Source organism: Bos indicus, chromosome 8, assembly GCF_029378745.1.
Source record: "Bos indicus isolate NIAB-ARS_2022 breed Sahiwal x Tharparkar chromosome 8, NIAB-ARS_B.indTharparkar_mat_pri_1.0, whole genome shotgun sequence".
Lineage (NCBI taxonomy): Eukaryota > Metazoa > Chordata > Mammalia > Artiodactyla > Bovidae > Bos > Bos indicus.
This window is the reverse complement of record NC_091767.1, coordinates 84415902-84432093: the sequence shown is the minus strand read 5'-3', so window position 1 is coordinate 84432093 and position 16192 is coordinate 84415902. Positions and strand designations below refer to the sequence as shown.

The 16192-nt window shown below is 47.6% G+C and overlaps 1 long non-coding RNA gene across 1 annotated transcript; it reads left to right on the top strand.

Annotated features, from left to right (window-relative positions):
- Positions 1–48: 48 nt before the first annotated feature.
- LOC139184612 (uncharacterized) lies at positions 49–12541 on the top strand. The gene is made up of 3 exons (XR_011568160.1): positions 49–463; positions 6118–6229; positions 7593–12541. It is a non-coding gene; the product is annotated as an uncharacterized lncRNA (long non-coding RNA).
- Positions 12542–16192: the final 3651 nt, after the last annotated feature.

Below are 16192 nucleotides of genomic sequence, written 5' to 3'. Positions count from 1 at the left end.
CCCTCGGCGCTAGCTACGTCGCTGAGCAGTCCTGAGCCCCTCCCCTCCTCACTCGAGCCTCACTCCAACTTTGGCTCAACTTCGTTTGTAGCCCACGCACTTCTCCCAGTCCTGGCTCCATCTTGGTCTGCCCTGGTCCCGCCCTGTCTTTGCCTGGCGGACCAGCCAGACTGTAGACATGGTTGAGCTCTTTGCAGCAGTCAGCGGTGCTTCTGCTTTCCGCGCCGCCACCTATTCCCGCCCCCCCCCCCACCCCCACCCCGCCAACTACCTCGTTCCCCGCTCCCATGAGGGAACTGGAGGATGTCGGACTCTGCCACCCCACGGACTGCAGCACGCCAGGTTTCCCTGTCCATCACCAACTCCCAGAGCTTACTCAAACTCATGGCCATCAAGTCAGTGACGCCATCCAACCATCTCATCCTCTGGCCTTCAATCTTTCCCAGGATCAGGATCTTTTCTAGTAAGTCAGTTCTTCGCATCAGGTGGCCGGAGTATTGGAGTTTCAGCTTCAGCATCAGTCCTTCCGATGAATATTCAGGACTGATTTCCTTTAGGATTGACTGGTTGGATCTCCTTACAGTCCAGGTGGGGTCTATCCTAAGCTGAGGGGGACAGCATCTACCTTGGACAGGAAGATTGTGTAACATGACCTGGGGGTAATAGAGGAAGTCCAGGCCTGCTCCAGGTCCTAGGGCGCAGTCCTCCCAGAGGGAGGGGGCATCCTGCCCACCAGTGGAACCGGCCTGACCCCCCGCATTACTCTGCATCATTCTTGCTGGGTCATGACTCTGTGGACAAAAAAATGTTGCCTGCCATCCCAGTAAAGGTAAATGATACCCACTATTAAGCCTTTTGCCTCTGTACCACTCGCTTTGAGGGGAATTTAGGATGGAGAAAAACAAGATACTGGCCTCAGATAGTTGAGATTTGTATTTAAGGAATAATTTCAATGAACCCACGTTCTTGCATCTTCCCAAAGATAGTAAAGCACTAAGATCATTAACTTGAAGTGTCTGTTTTTGTAATTAGTAATCTTCCGATGTTCAACTGCATGGGTTTTTTAGTTTCTTTGTGGGTTTTTTGTTGTGTTTTTTTCTTTTAGCAAAATTCCTGTGTATCCTGGTTCCTTCTTAATTTTGAAACAGTCAACTGAAAGCTGAGCTTTGTTTTATCTGCCAGACTTTTTCTAAGGACTTCAATACTGGGAGGTAGCCTCTCAGATAGCTCTGAGGGACTGCTCCAAAGAGGTAAGGGAAGAGCCAGGATATATAGAAGTTTTGCAAGGAAGACTAGATAGTTGAAGCATCAAAAGTTTCCTGTTTAATAAAGAAAACCAGATATCTCAAGTTGATGAATTTATCACTTTTCTTTGTATGGGAAGATGCAAGAGTTTGGGTTCATTGAAATCATCCCTTTTATATGCACCTTAGCTATCTATGGCCATGATCCTTCTCTTTCCCATTCTGAGTCCCCTTACGGTGTATTGATGGGAGTGGCTGCAGTTGCTGAGGGCTTGGGGGAGGGGCAGCCCATTTGTCTGCATCCTGAGTTCCCAGTTCTCACCGTAAGGGGCAGTGGTAATGACTGATGGCTACAGCATCTTTTTATGTTTACTGATATGGCAGGCAACATTATTCATTCACAGAACAATTTCTCAGAGCTGAGAGCCTAGTCTTCACTAAGGTCTCTGAATAAAGCATAACTGGGAACTTTAAGACTGTATGTTTTTATTTATTTGTTTATTTTTGGCTGCGAGAGGGCTTTCTCTAGTTGTGGTGAGCAGGGGCTACTCTTTAGTTGCGGTACACAGGCTTCTCATTGTGGTGGCTTCTCTTATGCCAGAGCACTGGTTCTAGGGCTTGCAGGCTTCCGTGGTTGTGGCACGCGGGCTCAGAATTTGCAGCTCTTGGGCTCTAGAGCACAGGCTCAATAGTTGTGGAGCATGGACTTAGTTGCCCCTTGGCATGTGGAATCTTCTTGGACCAGGGATGGAACCCATGTCCCCTACATTGGCAGGCAGATTCGACCACCAGGTTAGTCCTGTGGTTTTTCAAAAGTCAATGGCTCCTAGCGTTTACTTCTCTCAGTTCCTTTCTAAGAGTGATGTAAAAATCTTGACTCCCTGTGTACCCATGCTGAACAGAAATACGGAGACAGAGTTATGGAGGAGAAAGAGTGGCTTTATTTCTTTGCAAAGAGGGAACACAGTAGGCTAGTGCCTCAAGAACTGTGCCGCCCTCCCTGGGGGATGGGGAGAGCTCTTATAGTCAGGCAGAGATACATGATTGTAGTAGGATCAAGGTAGTAACAGTCATGCATTCTTTCTTCTGCAAAGTTTCAAAGGGTTAAGTTGCTGACAAGATTATAATGTGGGCAGGCTCTCAGGTGGTCTGGCCTCCATGATGAGCTTCTCTGGTCCCTTTAATCTTGTCTCAAGTGCTCCTCCCTGATTAGCAACTGTTCAGATCTGCCCTTTGGAACTCAGAGAAGCTGGAGTCTTGCCTACAAGAAATGGCAGACCATTCTCCCAAATCATCGCCACCCCACCCCCGACCCCCGCAGAGTCCAAAAGACTGTTCTATACATCTGTGTCTCTTTTGCTGTCTCGCATACAGGGTTATCGTTACCATCTTTCTAAATTCCATATATATGCATTAGTATACTGTATTGGTGTTTTTCTTTCTGGGTTACTTCACTCTGGTGGGAGGGGGGTTCAGGATTGGGAACACATGTACACCCATGGCAGATTTGTCTTGATGTATGGCAGAACCAATACAATATTGTAAAGTGATTAGCCTCCAATTAAAAAAAAAAAAAAGAAATGGCGGACCAAAAGGCTCCCTGTGGACCCAGGAGCCTCACAGGACGCTGCTCAATTTCAGAAGTAATGTCAGTGCCATAAGCCTGGGGTCTAGATGGACGGGGAACACAGTGGGGAAGGGGGACAGATGCAGAAACTGAGGCTCAGAATGAGGTTGGAGATAGATGGACCTCTGGGCTGGACACCTGGTACTTGTCAAGTGAAGTAAAATTCAAGCTTTGTTCTCACTCAGACATTCCAAGGATAAAACTAGTGGTGAAAGCTGAGCTCTGTCGAAGTAGAGAGATAAGGCACCCTCGCCTGAGGTCAAGGAAGACTTTTCTGCACATGTGCAGAAAGGGTTCTTGGCAGTTGAAAAGGGAGGGGCTCCACCCCATTATAAGTGTGGACATGCACCCATAAACCTCTGCAGTGGGATCCAGTTTAGAAAAAAGTTGCACAAGCATCTTGGGGAGGATCCAAGTCCCAGTTAGGTGTAAAGAAAGGAACAAGATAATTGGCCAAAGGTAGGATGGGGGAGCCTGGTGGGCTGCCGTCTATGGGGTCACACAGAGTCGGACACGACTGAAGCGACTTAGCAGCAGCAGCAGCAGCAGGATTGTCCTATATAAGTGATTAACATTCCCAGGTCGTGCTAGTTGTAAAGAACTCACCTGCCAATGCAGGAGACATAAAAGACATGGGTTCAGTCCCTGGGTCGGGAAGATCCCTTGAAGAAGGAGATGGCAACCCACTCCAGCATTCTTGCCTGTAGAATCTCATGGACAGAGGAGCCTGGCGGGCTACAGTCCATGAGATTGCAGAGTTGGACATGACTGAAGCGACTGAGCATACATGCACAGAGACCCAGAAGGACTGTTCTGTGTAAGTGACTTACATCCCCTCTTTACTGCACTCTTCCGCCTTCAGGATACCCATGCCCTCTCTCTCTGCCTAGTCTCTGACTCACCGAAAGGACATTCATACCTTTTCTCTTTGGCTTCGTGTATCTCTGCCCTGCTTCTGACTTAAACTGTTTACCTGTGTGCTCTCCCATACATTGTACTGCCTCTCTAATAATATACTTTGTATGTATTTTTTAGTTTTTGCCTCCTTGAAACATGCTTGCTTTCAAACAGGGGAAAGAACCAGGGCCACTTTGCTTCTAGTCTGTAGCCCCTGGTGGTCAAACTGCTGGGGTTCCTGGTTTTCACCCAGGTTAGCCAGGTTCAATCCCTGGACAAGGAACTAAGATCTCTCTTCAGGACTGCTCACTGCTTTCCCTCCGAGATCAAGAGCAGCAGATTTCTGGACCTTGCCCCTGTACAACAAGGACAGGGTCTCCCAAGTGCAGGATTTGCTACGGGGCCTCCACTCCCTGGCAGATGGATCCTGTGCCCCTTGGGATGTGTGCTACAGGCAAGCAAGGGCAGCAGATCTCCACCCTGTGAGTGGCAGGTGGACACTCAAAGGGTGGACCCTGGGCACTCCCCTGCCCAGTCGGGGGTCAGGTGCAGTGTCTCCCTCCTTGCCCATTGCCCCCACTGAGATGTGCATGTTGCAAGTCAAAAGTGAGCACTTGGAGCTTATTTTAATTTTTGTTTAATCAAATAAACAAGACAGTTTTTCCATGGGAAAAAACCAGATTTGGTCATTGTTAAGGCATTCAACCAATGTTAACTTCCATCGCTTAATATGTAAGTTTTGCTAGATGTTACTGTGATATATAGTAGAACCTCTGATGACCCTCTCCTAAAAAAGGTAAATTGATAAAGAACAGTATAATATGGAATAATGACAAATTATAGCTGCATGTAGTGTGAACTGTCAGAGTAATAAAGAGAATGCAGAAACACTTGAAAAGTGAGCACTTGGGTAGGAGGTTGGGCCATCCAAGATGGGAGGGCAGGACTCCTGGGGACCTTCCTCCATCTGCTGAACACTGGGGGGTCTTATATGCAGATGGAAACAGATCACCCTGTGTGGACTTACTGGTGCAAACTGACATTGCTCCCCAGCTGTCCCTAAATGTCCAGGATGCACTGGCCCTGCCCCTCACTCCCAACCCCCATGGCTTTCACTTCTGACTTCTGCTGTCTTAGAATTTTGTAATCCTGGTATGCTTTATCTGATCAGAAAGTAAATACAAGTTTAAATCAGGCAGGGAGAGTTCACCCCACATGGTGTCTGCACTTGCCACTCACCTGATCTCCTCAGGGCTGCCCTTCCCTCCAACATGTCTACAAAGTCAAAAAACAGACTAGAAATGGGGAGATATCGGCCGCTTGTCTCACAGAAGGCTCATCTCCCTAATTAATAAAGGACTCCTAGAAATCAACCCTAGAGATCAATACTCCTATCATTAGAGAAACAGGAAACACCTAAGGAGCTGCTCAATTTCATTCATAATAACATTGTGTTCCACACATACAACTGGCACAAATTCAAGTTCCTGATCAGACTTGTGGGCCAGGTCATGGAATGCTTCACCTCAGGGCACCACCATAGGCTCCCCATTCTGCCCCCCAAGCACTTTCTGCTACCCATCTCCCAACTAGAATGTCAGTTCCCAAGGACAGGGCCACATCTACCTTGGTCACAGTGCCAGACATACAGCAGGTGCTCTGTAAATGCACTTAGAGCCTAAAAAGATGAGTTGAAAAAAGAGTCAAGCACAGGTTGAGGCAAGAGGAATGAAGTGTGCCCATGGACCGAGGGGCAGCCTGCCTGGCTAGAGCTGACTGTGTGAAGGAGTACGGTGGGTGATGAAGGGCCTGACCACTGCGGAGGAGCAAGGACATTCTCCTCCACATTCACATATGGCCAAAGGTCACAATTCATTCATTTACTCATTAATTTATTTGATAAATGTCTCCTAAACACCTGTGATAAGCCCCAAAAAGAGGTATACTATTTCTGGGAGGGCAGAGGAGCCCTGCTTACGTGGAACTTCCACCAATGGCAACAAAACACATCTGAGTGCAGGTGCTGAGTGTTGTGAAGAGCAAGAGACTAGACAGAGGCTGCCTTTGGGAGCCTGCCAGCCTCCAAATTGGCCCCTCATATTGCTACTGAACTCAGGATCACCTGCTTACTGCTCAAAAGTCAATAATTGAGGACCAAGAGTCAGTACAAAGGAAAGGTATTTTATTCAGAAAAACTGACAATCTGGGGAGAAAGGGAACTCTTGTCTGAGACCAAGTCCACAGATTCTGCTCAGCCGTGACAATCTTTAAAGGCAAAAAGGGGAAACGATCTCAGTTAATCATTAATGTAGGAAATCAGATTCTTTGTCATTTTTCCATTGAGTGCAGATCTGCTGATTTCCGATCTTCATTTGGACGCTGTCTTGCTCACATGGTCCCCCTGCAATTGGATGTTCTCTTGGCCGTGGTCTGCCTGCAAATGTACCAAGGGCAAGATAAGGTAAAGTCAGTCATTCTTTAAGTATTAATGCTTCACTCTTACTCCTTTTAATTAAGGAAAGGAATCAACAGGTTAGGCAAAACATTGTGTACATCCAGTAAAGCAAACATCAGGAACTAGCTTAAATGTTGTCTAGCGATCTCATGCTTATGGTTAAGGTCTGAGGAAAACAGGGATGAACAAATGGAGACACACGGGGCGAAAGAGCTGCTTGCACCATCCCGGGTCACATTCCTGTGCGGTCTCCTCCACAGCAAATCAGGCCAATCTTTTTGACTGGTGAAACACGGCAGAAGTGATGATGACTTCTGGGGCTTGGATCATAAAGGGGATTGTGGTTTCTGCCTTTCTGTCTTGGATCACTCTCTCTGGGGGAGACAACTGCCATGTCATGAGGATGAGCAAGCAGTGCTGAGGAGTGTGCTGAGGAGTTGGACCCCCAGACAACAGCCAGCATCAGCTTGCCATTGATCTCAGCAAGGCAGCAGTGAGTGGTGGTGTGAAGCAAGATCTTAATTCCCTGCCTGGGAATTGAACTGAGGTAGTCTGAAGGAAATGGCAACCCACTCCAGTGTTCTTGCCTGGAGAATCCCAGGGACAGGGGAGCCTCGTGGGCTTCCATCTATGGGGTCACACAGAGTCGGACACGACTGAAGCAACTTAGCAGTAGCAGCAGCAGTCTGAATGAAAATCAGGAATTCTAGCCATCAGACCAGCAAGGGCTAGAAGTTAGAAGCTATTTTTCCTTGGATCTTTGAACCGGGTGAAAAAAAATACTTTTATCACAGAGGCAAAAACTGTAAGTATAGGTACAAAGTTAATTATTTGAGACACAAAACAAGTGGGAGAGCACACAAAGAAACTGTTTAGTTAAGATAGAAGCAAGGCAGAGATGCACACCCAGAGAGAAAGGGTGTGGGTCCCCTCCCTAGTGAGGAGGAGCACAGTAAAGAGGCAGATGTCATTTATATAGGTCAGTTCTTCCAGGTTTTTACCTTCCTTCAGGTCAATTACCTGACCTACGCTGGAACCCTCCCTGGGTGAACACACACCTCTAAGCCAAGATGGATCTGGCTTCTGGAAGGAGCAAGACTCATTATGGCCTGGCCTTATCCCCTGACTTTTGACCCCCAAGGAGCCTTTCTGTGCATGTGTAGTGTCTCCCTTGTCCCAAAAAGGGGGAGCAGAGATCTCAAACAGGATTTTGCCCCTCTTTGTCCTTGCTATGACTATTACCTTAAAGGGTTTACAAGAAACAAAGACTGGCTATTTACCTTGTTTATATTGTTACTTCCACTTCGGAGGGGCAACAGGAGGCTGATTGTTAATGTCTTAACTGGAGCCCATCTATCTCTTGTCTCAGGAAATGCTAACAGTTTTACATATCCAGCCTGAAGACCACCTCGTCAAGCCCCATGAAATGCAAAGGAGGCCAGTTGTAAATGTCTAACCTGGAGCCCTTCTATCTCCTGCCTCACCATGAAGAAGTCCCTGGCTCCAGTTAAGACTTCAGGTGAAGTCTTCAGGTGAAGACTTCAGGTGAAGGCCTGGCTAACATCTGACTGCAGCCTCAAGAGAGACCCACAAGGACTTCCCTGGTGGTTCAATGTCTTGACTCCATGCTCCCAACGCTGGGGGCCCAGGTTTGATCCCTGGTCAGGGAACTAGATCCCACACGCCACTACTAAAAGTTTGAATGTCACAACAAAGATGGAAGACCCCATGTGCTGCAACTAAGACCTGGCCCAGTGAAATAAATATTTTTTTAAAAAAAAAGAAAGAAAAAGAGACAGAGATCCAGAGACAGAGCCACCCTGCCAAGCCTCACCTGAAACTGTGAAAGATACTAAGTGATGATTATTGTTTTGAGCAGAAGGGGAAGGTCAGGTGGTGACAGGCAGATCACATAGGGTCAGGCAGGCCAGGTAGCTGAGAGCTGGCAGTATGAGGGTTATGAGCTAGGGCAGGGAGAATGGAGATCTGCTCTGATTTATAAGTTTTAAAAATAACCCCCTGCACACACAAAAGCCAACTCATTGGAAAAGACCCCAATGATGGGAAAGATTGAAGGCAGGAGGAGAAGGGGGCGATAGAGGATGAGATGGCTACTGACTCAGTAGGCGTGAGTTTGAGCAAACTCTGGGAGATGGTGAAGGACAGGGAAGACTGGCACACTGCAGTTCATGGGGTTGCAGAGTCGGACTGGACTTAGTGACTTAACACACAAAAGTATTGAAAGAAGAGTCTCAAAGAGACATTTGCACACTTTGAACGCTGTTCAAAGCAGCATTATTTACTGTAGCCAAAAGGTGGAAGCAACCCAAGTAGCAAATATGGCATATACCTAAGATGGGAGTACTATCCAGCCTTAAAAAGGAGGAGATTCTGACACATGCTACAACATAGGTGAACCTTAAAGACATTATGCTAAGAGTGATATTACAATTTATAATGAGAAATATATATATTTGATTTTCATCCTGATTCCCCGCACAGATTTTCTAAAAACCTTTGAAATTTCCCAAGTGGTTAGGTAGCCAAAATTCAGCCTCTGTATCCTGGTACTGAATTGAATATCAGAAACAGAGTTTTGGGTGAAGTAGAAAAGAAGAGCTTTATTACTTTGCCAGGCAAAAGGGGCCACAGCAAGCTAATGCCCTCAAAACTGTGCCTCAACCTGGAGGGGACAGAGAGTCTTACAGTAATGGTTCAAAGAGGAGGGCAGGATCAGTTCATGGACATTCTTCTGATTGGTTGGTAGTGACGCAACTGGAAGTCAGCATTATTAACCTTCTGATGCTAACTGGTTTAACCACAAGTCTATGTGCTTTTGGGCAGTATAGAGTTAACGTCTCCCACTTGGTGGGGGTTTCAGTATCTGCAAAGCAGCTCAAACATATTGTGTATATCCATTGAGGGGGAACCAAGATCATTGGTTTTTGACTGGTCCTCCTTTGTCTCCACAATCCTTCCCTTCCCTGATTAGCAATTCTTTGAATCTGCCCTTTGGAATGCAGGGAAGGTCATGGAGGCTGAACGAAGCCCATTTTCTTGTAAGCAAGAAATGAGGGATACAGAAAGACTTATGTGCCCAGGAGCCCCACAGGGTCCTACTTGGTTTCAGTAACAGAAACCTTTTTATTATATTTTTATATTTTATATTGTTATATTTAGGTAACTTCTGGAAAGCGCCTAGGTCACTGAAGGATGGAGGTTGGTTGCCAGGGGGACCAACATTGTAACTGTTGTTGTTGAGTCACTAAGTAATATCCAACTCTTGGAGATCCCATGGACTGCAGCACTCCAGGCTTCCCTGTCCTTCACTATCTCCCAGAATTTGTTCAAACTCATGTCCATTGAGTCAGTGGTGCCACCCAACCATCTCATCCTCTGCTGTCCCCTTCTCCTGCCTTCAATCTTTCCCAGCATCAGTGTCTTTTCCAATGAGTCAGCTCATCCCATAAGGTGGCCAAAGTTTTGGAGCTTCAGCATCAGTCCTTACAATGAATATTCCGGGTTGATTTCCTTTCAGATTGACTGGTTTGATCGCCTTGCTGTCCTAGGGACTCTCAAGAGACTTCTCCAGCACCACAGTTCAAAAGCATCGATTCTTCAGCATTCAGCCTTGTTTATGGTCCAACTCTAACAGGACTACTAGAAAAACTATAGCTTTGGTAGCTCAGTGGATAAAGAATCTGCCTGCAGTGCAGGAGACCCGAGTTCAATCCCTAGGTAGGGAAGATCCCCTGGAGAAGAAAATAGTAACCCACTCCAATATTCTTGCCTGGAAAATCCCATGGACAGAGGAGTCTGATGGGCTACAGTCCATGGGGTTGCAAGAGTTGGACATGATTTAGCAACTAAACCACCAATACAGACCTTTGTCAGCAAAGTGATATTTCTGCTTTTTAATATGCTGTCTAGGTTTGTCATAGCTTTTCTTCCAGGGAGCAAGCATCTTTTAATTTCATGACTGCAGTCACCATCCACAGTAATTTTGGAGCCCAAGAAAATAAAATCTGCTACTGTTTTCATTCCGCACCGCCCCCCCCCATTTATTTGCCATGAAGTGATAGGACCAGATGCCATGATCTTAGTTTTTTGAATGTTGAGTTTCAAGCCAGCTTTCTCACTTCTCTTCTTTCACCTTCATCAAGAAGTTCTTTAGTTCCTCCTCACTTTCTGCCATTAGGGTGATATCATCTGCGTATCTGAGATTGTTGATATTTCTCCCACCAATCTTGATTCCAGCTTGTGATTCATCCAGCCCAGCATTTCACATGATGTACTCTGCATAGAAGTTAAATAAGCCAGGGTGACAATATACAGCCTTGATGTACTCCTTTCCCAATTCTGAACCAGCGCATTGTTCCATGTCTGGTTCTAACTGTTGCCTCTTGACCTGCATACAGGTTTCTCAGGAGGCAGGTAAGGTGGTCTGGTATTCTTATCTTTTGAAGAATTCTCCACAGTTTGTTGTGATCCACACAATCAAAGGCTGTTGTTAGAGATGGTTAAATCAATATATAGGACAGTCCTTCCTAGTCTTTGTTCTCCTCTGGCCAATTATTTCACCTCTTTTACCATATCTGACCTTTCTTAGAACCCTCCCTGTTATGCACGCACATCTTTTGCCAAGATGGATTCTAGCGCAAAGGCTAAAGGAACGTTTGACAACACCTACTGTGGGATAATGCCCCTTTTCTTTTAACTCCCAAGGACCTTCCACGTGCACATTCATTCAGGGAGGTTTCCTTGACCTTATGTGGTCATCTTATCTTTTAGCAGAGCCCAGCTCTTGCCATTAACTTTGTCTTCTGGAGAAGGGAAAGCAACCCACTCCATGTATTCTTGCCTGGAGAATTCCATAGACCAAGGAGCTTGGCAGGCTACAGTCCATGGGGTTGCAAACAGTCAGTCATGACTGGGCTACTAACACTTTCACTAGAGTTTCTAGGGCAAACAAAGCTCTAATTTGTTCCATTTGACAAACTCCAGCTGCTCAGCCCGGAGACCCATCTACCTCCTACTTCAAAATAAGCTAGTCACAAAAGGACAAATAATGTGTGATTAAACTTATGTGGCGTCCCTAAAGCAGAGACATTACTTTGCCAACAAAGGTCCGTCTAGTCAAGACTATGGTTTTTCCAATAGTCATGTATGGATGTGAGAGTTGGACTATAAAGAAAGCTGAGCACTGAAGAATTGATGCTTTTGAACTGTGGTGTTGGGGAAGACTCTTGAGAGTCCCTTGGACTGCAAGGAGATCCAACCAGTCCATCCTAAAGGAAATCAGTCCTGGGTGTGCACTGGAGGGACTGATGTTGAAGCTGAAACTCCAATACTTTGGGACCTGATGTGGAGAGTTGACTCATTGGAAAAGACCCTGATGCTGGGAAAGATTGAGGGCAGGAGGAGAAGGGGATGACAGAGGATGAGAAGTTGGATGGCATCACCGACACAATGGACATGGGTTTGGGTGGACCCTGGGAGGTGGTGATGGACAGGGAGGCCTGGCATGCTACGGTTCATGGGTTCGCAAAGAGTTGGACACGACTGAGTGACTGAACTGAACTGAACTGAGAGTAGTCAAATTCATAAAGACATAGAGGAGAATTGTGGGTGCCAGAGGTTGAAGGAGGTGAAGGGGGAGTCAGTGTTTAACAGGGACAGAGTTTCTGCTTGGGAAGACAAAGAGTTCTGGGTATGGATGGTATTGACAGCAGCACAATGTGAATGTGCTTAATGCTACTGAACTTTACACTTAGAAATGGTTTAGACAGTGAATTTTATGTGATGTAGCGTTTACCACAATTAAAAATTTAAAAAGCAAAGTAACCCTCCGGTTATGGGAACTGACCCTGGGGGCGGGCGATGGGGCTTGAATGGAGGAAGGGAGACCAAGCGGTGACCAGGAGGGTGCTACTGTGATGGTCCAGGTGAGAGGGGAGGAGGCTGGAGCCAGGGTAGTGGGTGTGGAGGTAGGGAGATGGGGTATGTTCCAGTCAAAATTTGAGGTTGAAGCAAAAGGACTGCTGTAGGATTGGATATGGGGTCTGAGAGAAAGTGGGGCCAGGGTTTTCGGCCTGGGGAAGGGGATGGAGAGAGGTAGAAGGGACAGTTCCTTGGCGCACTGAGTTCAAGAAGTGTGAGCATATCTAAATGTCAGGATGATCTCGGCCATGTAGCAGTGAACGGTGGCTCGAAGTGAGATCTGAGTTCCATGCCCAGGAATTGAACCTGGGTAGTTTGGATGACCACTGGAAAAACCATAGCCTTGACTAGACGGACCTTTGTTGGCAAAGTAATGTCTCTGCTTTTTAATATGCTGTCTAGGTTGGTCATAACTTTCCTTCCAAGGAGTAAGGTCTGTCTAGTCAAGGCTATGGTTTTTTCCAGTGGTCATGTATGGATGTGAGAGTTGGACTGTAAAGAAAGCTGAGCACCAAAGAATTGATGCTTTTGAACTGTGGTGTTGGAGAAGACTCTTGAGAGTCCCTTGGACTGCAAGGAGATCCAACCAGTCCATCCTAAAGGAGATCAGTCCTGGGTGTCCACTGGAAACTGATGTTGAAGCTGAAACTCCAATACTTTGGGATCTGATGCGGAGAGCTGACTCATTGGAAAAGACCCTGATGCTGGGAAAGATTGAGGGCAGGAGGAGAAGGGAATGACAGAGGATGGGATGGTTGGATGACATCCAACCGACACAATGGACATGGGTTTGGGTGGACTCGGGAAGGTGGTGATGGACAGGGAGGCCTGGTGTGCTGCGGTTCATGGGGTCACAAAGAGTCGGACACGACTGAGCGATTGAACTCAACTGAACTGAGTCTGGATGAAAACCAGGAATCCTAGCCAGCAGACCAGCTAGGGCTAGAGGCTAGAAGCTATTTTTCCCTGGATCTTTGCCCCCAGTGAAAACTGCATTTCTCACTGAAGCAAGAATTGTAAATGCAGATAAAAAGTTTATTTAGAGACATAGCACAACAACAAGTGGGAGAGCACGTAGAGATACTGTTTAGTTAAAATAGAAGCAAGTGAGAGAAAGTGTGTGGGCATTCCCCCTAGTGAGGAGGAGCACAGAAAAGAGGTGGTTAAGTCATTTATATAGGACAGTTCTTCCAGCGTTTTGTTTACCAATTATCTGGTTTCTTTTTCCACACCTGACCAATCCTAGGACCCTCCCCAAGATGTATGTGCAACTTTTTTTCCAAGATGGGTTCCAGCCCAGCGGTCTATGTGATCCACATATTAGCATCACATATTATGGGGTGATGCCCCTCCTTTTGACCCCAAGGAGCCTTTCTGCATGTGAAATGTCTCCTTTGCCCCAAGGATGGGAAATACATGATGTCCTCATCTTTTAAGAGGGTTTAGTCCCACTGTCCCTGCCATAAAAATGCCCAGTGTCTGGTTATTTACTCTATTCCTGTGCTGGTTTTTATATTGAGGTATAAATCTCAAAATATAGGCAGGAACCCAGTCATAAATATGTTGTCCTGGAGCCCATTTGTTTCTTGCTTTAGCAAATGTAAACAGGGGGCTGGTTATGAATATTCTACCTGGAACTCATCTTATTCTCACCCCAGGAGGTGTGAATAGGAGGCCAGTTATAAATACCTATCCTGGAGCGCATCTACCTCCTGCCTCAGGACTGCCTGGCAATAGTCTGGGCCCAGGCCGTAGGAAACCAACAGCCCCCACTTCCCACTTCTGAGACATCTACCCTTGAATCCCAGCCCCCACCCCTAAAGAATACTCAGGCCATGTGTGGTGTTTCCTCCCAGAGTCCCAGCTGAGGTCCCCGACAACTAGTGTCAACTAAACTGTGAGTGATCACCTTCAGGAGATCTCAGCCCTGGACTCTGCTACCTGCAGCAGTGGGGGAGGCACGCCAGCAAGAACCCACAGCGCTAGGACAGATGACAAGTCAGCGGCTGCGGTCTACAGCCACCGAGTTTGGGGATGACTCACTACCCAGCAGTGCATAAATGTGACACACAGCTAACCAAATTGTTGAGGAATCAACATGAGGCACAGTTTTGTTTTTTCCCCAACTGCTGTGCCCCAACTGCTGGGGAATGAAGTCTCCCTTGGGTCATCATAGTCTGATTCTTCACAGCTACTTCTGGTGACAAGAATGGTACTGCTCCAGTATTTAGGGCTGGCTGGTGTTTCTCTGATAAAGTTCCTGTCACAGCAACTGAAAACCATGGATCTTGGCACCAAATGTTAAAGAGCTGATGCAGGATGACACGGTAGCCCTGGTGGGACTCTTGCTGTACCTCTTCCCTCTCCTTCTGCACACCCAGGAGAGTCACCCTGCTGGCCCGAGGTCAGTCTGGTCGACGTGTCCTACACAGAAGTGGGGCGTGTCCCCTCCACTGCTGGTGAAAGAGGCTCTACCATCCCTTCTCGTTCCTGCAGATTGTGGAGGTGAAAGTCGGAAAGGGGTGCTCCACGAGGTGAGGGCCCTACAACTCCACTGAGCACAGCCCCTGCTGATTGAACTGGACACACAATCTGAGCAAGGAGTAAGTGATGTTGTTTGAGCCCCTGAGACTTCGGGGGTTGTTATGAACGGAGTGTTTTTTCCCTTCAATCCATATACTGAAGCCCTAATTCCCACTGTGGCTATGTATCACAGGTGGGCCTTTAAGGAGGCACTTAGGGTAAAACAGGGTCTGAACGGTGTGGTTCTGACCCCATAGGATGAGTGTTCTAAGAAGAGACATCAGAAAGTACTCTCTCCCTCTCTCTGGACACACTCCAAGGCTACGTGAGGACATAGCAAGAAGGGGGCCACCTGCAAGCCACTAAGAGAGCCCTCAACAGAAAGCAAAGCAGCCAGCACTTAGTTCTCACCTCCAAGACCATGTGATATAAATCTCTATTTTTTAAATTGCCCATTCTGTGGTAATTGTTAGAGCTGCCTGAGCTGACTGAATCAGGGGCTGTCAGTTTCAGCACCATAGTCTCGCCCATCCTGATATAAAAAGTGGCTGTTTCTTGAGCCAAGAAGGCAAGTGTGGCCATGTGGCATGTAAGGGCAGTGTTGCAGGCAGAGGGGACAGCAGGTACTAAGGCCTGTCCATGGAGGGTAAGCCTGGTAAGCAAGAAAAGGTGTTCTCACTCCTTTCTTCCTTTTAGGGGAGATTTGGAGCTGGCTCCCCCTTCCGCTTCTCTGGTGCTGAGTGAAGCGCTCTGCTCTAAAATGCCTGTGAAAGAATGTTGCTCTCTTCCTGCTCCTTGGCAAGCTCATCTCCCAATCCAGCTGAGACCGCTGGCCACAGGGTAGACGGGTCAGGGCCCAGCGAGCTGCACCACTAAGGCCTCATGCCCCTCTAGCTCTCCTGAGCAATGACTCTGATGTCCAGCCAGCACTCTCTCCAGCTGGGCACCACGTTGCTTCCCTCCCACCCCTGCAGTACCCTGTGGCCATCTGGATGCCTGTTCCTGTAACTCTCAGCTGTTGGGTGCTGGAGCAGGGTGGCGCCATCCTCTTGGCTCCACTACACCTCATCCCTCCTGGCCTCTGCTCCAGTAGCTTTGGGTGCTGGAGCAGGGTGGCGCCATCCTCTTGGCTCCACTTCACCTCATCCCTCCTGGCCTCTGCTCCAGTAGCCCAGGGTCCAGGGACAAAGCACCACTTCCTGTTGAAGGCACTCCCTCAAACCCTCATGGCAGCTTCTCACCACCTCACTCTGATAAGACATGGAGAGGGCCTGGTGGAGTTAGCATTTGTGACCGAACTCGGAGCCTTGCACAGAGCTGCTGAAGCCCTCCATGAGGGGCCTGTGGTTTCGGACAGCATCCATATGCCCTGACACGCACTCCGCAGGATCAGGGTGGACCCTCCACCACTGCCTGGCCCCACAAAGTTGAGCCCACAGGACCCTTGGAGGCACACAGCCGAGGGCGGCTACTTGCCCCTCCCAGAAAAGCTGGAGAGGGCCTGAG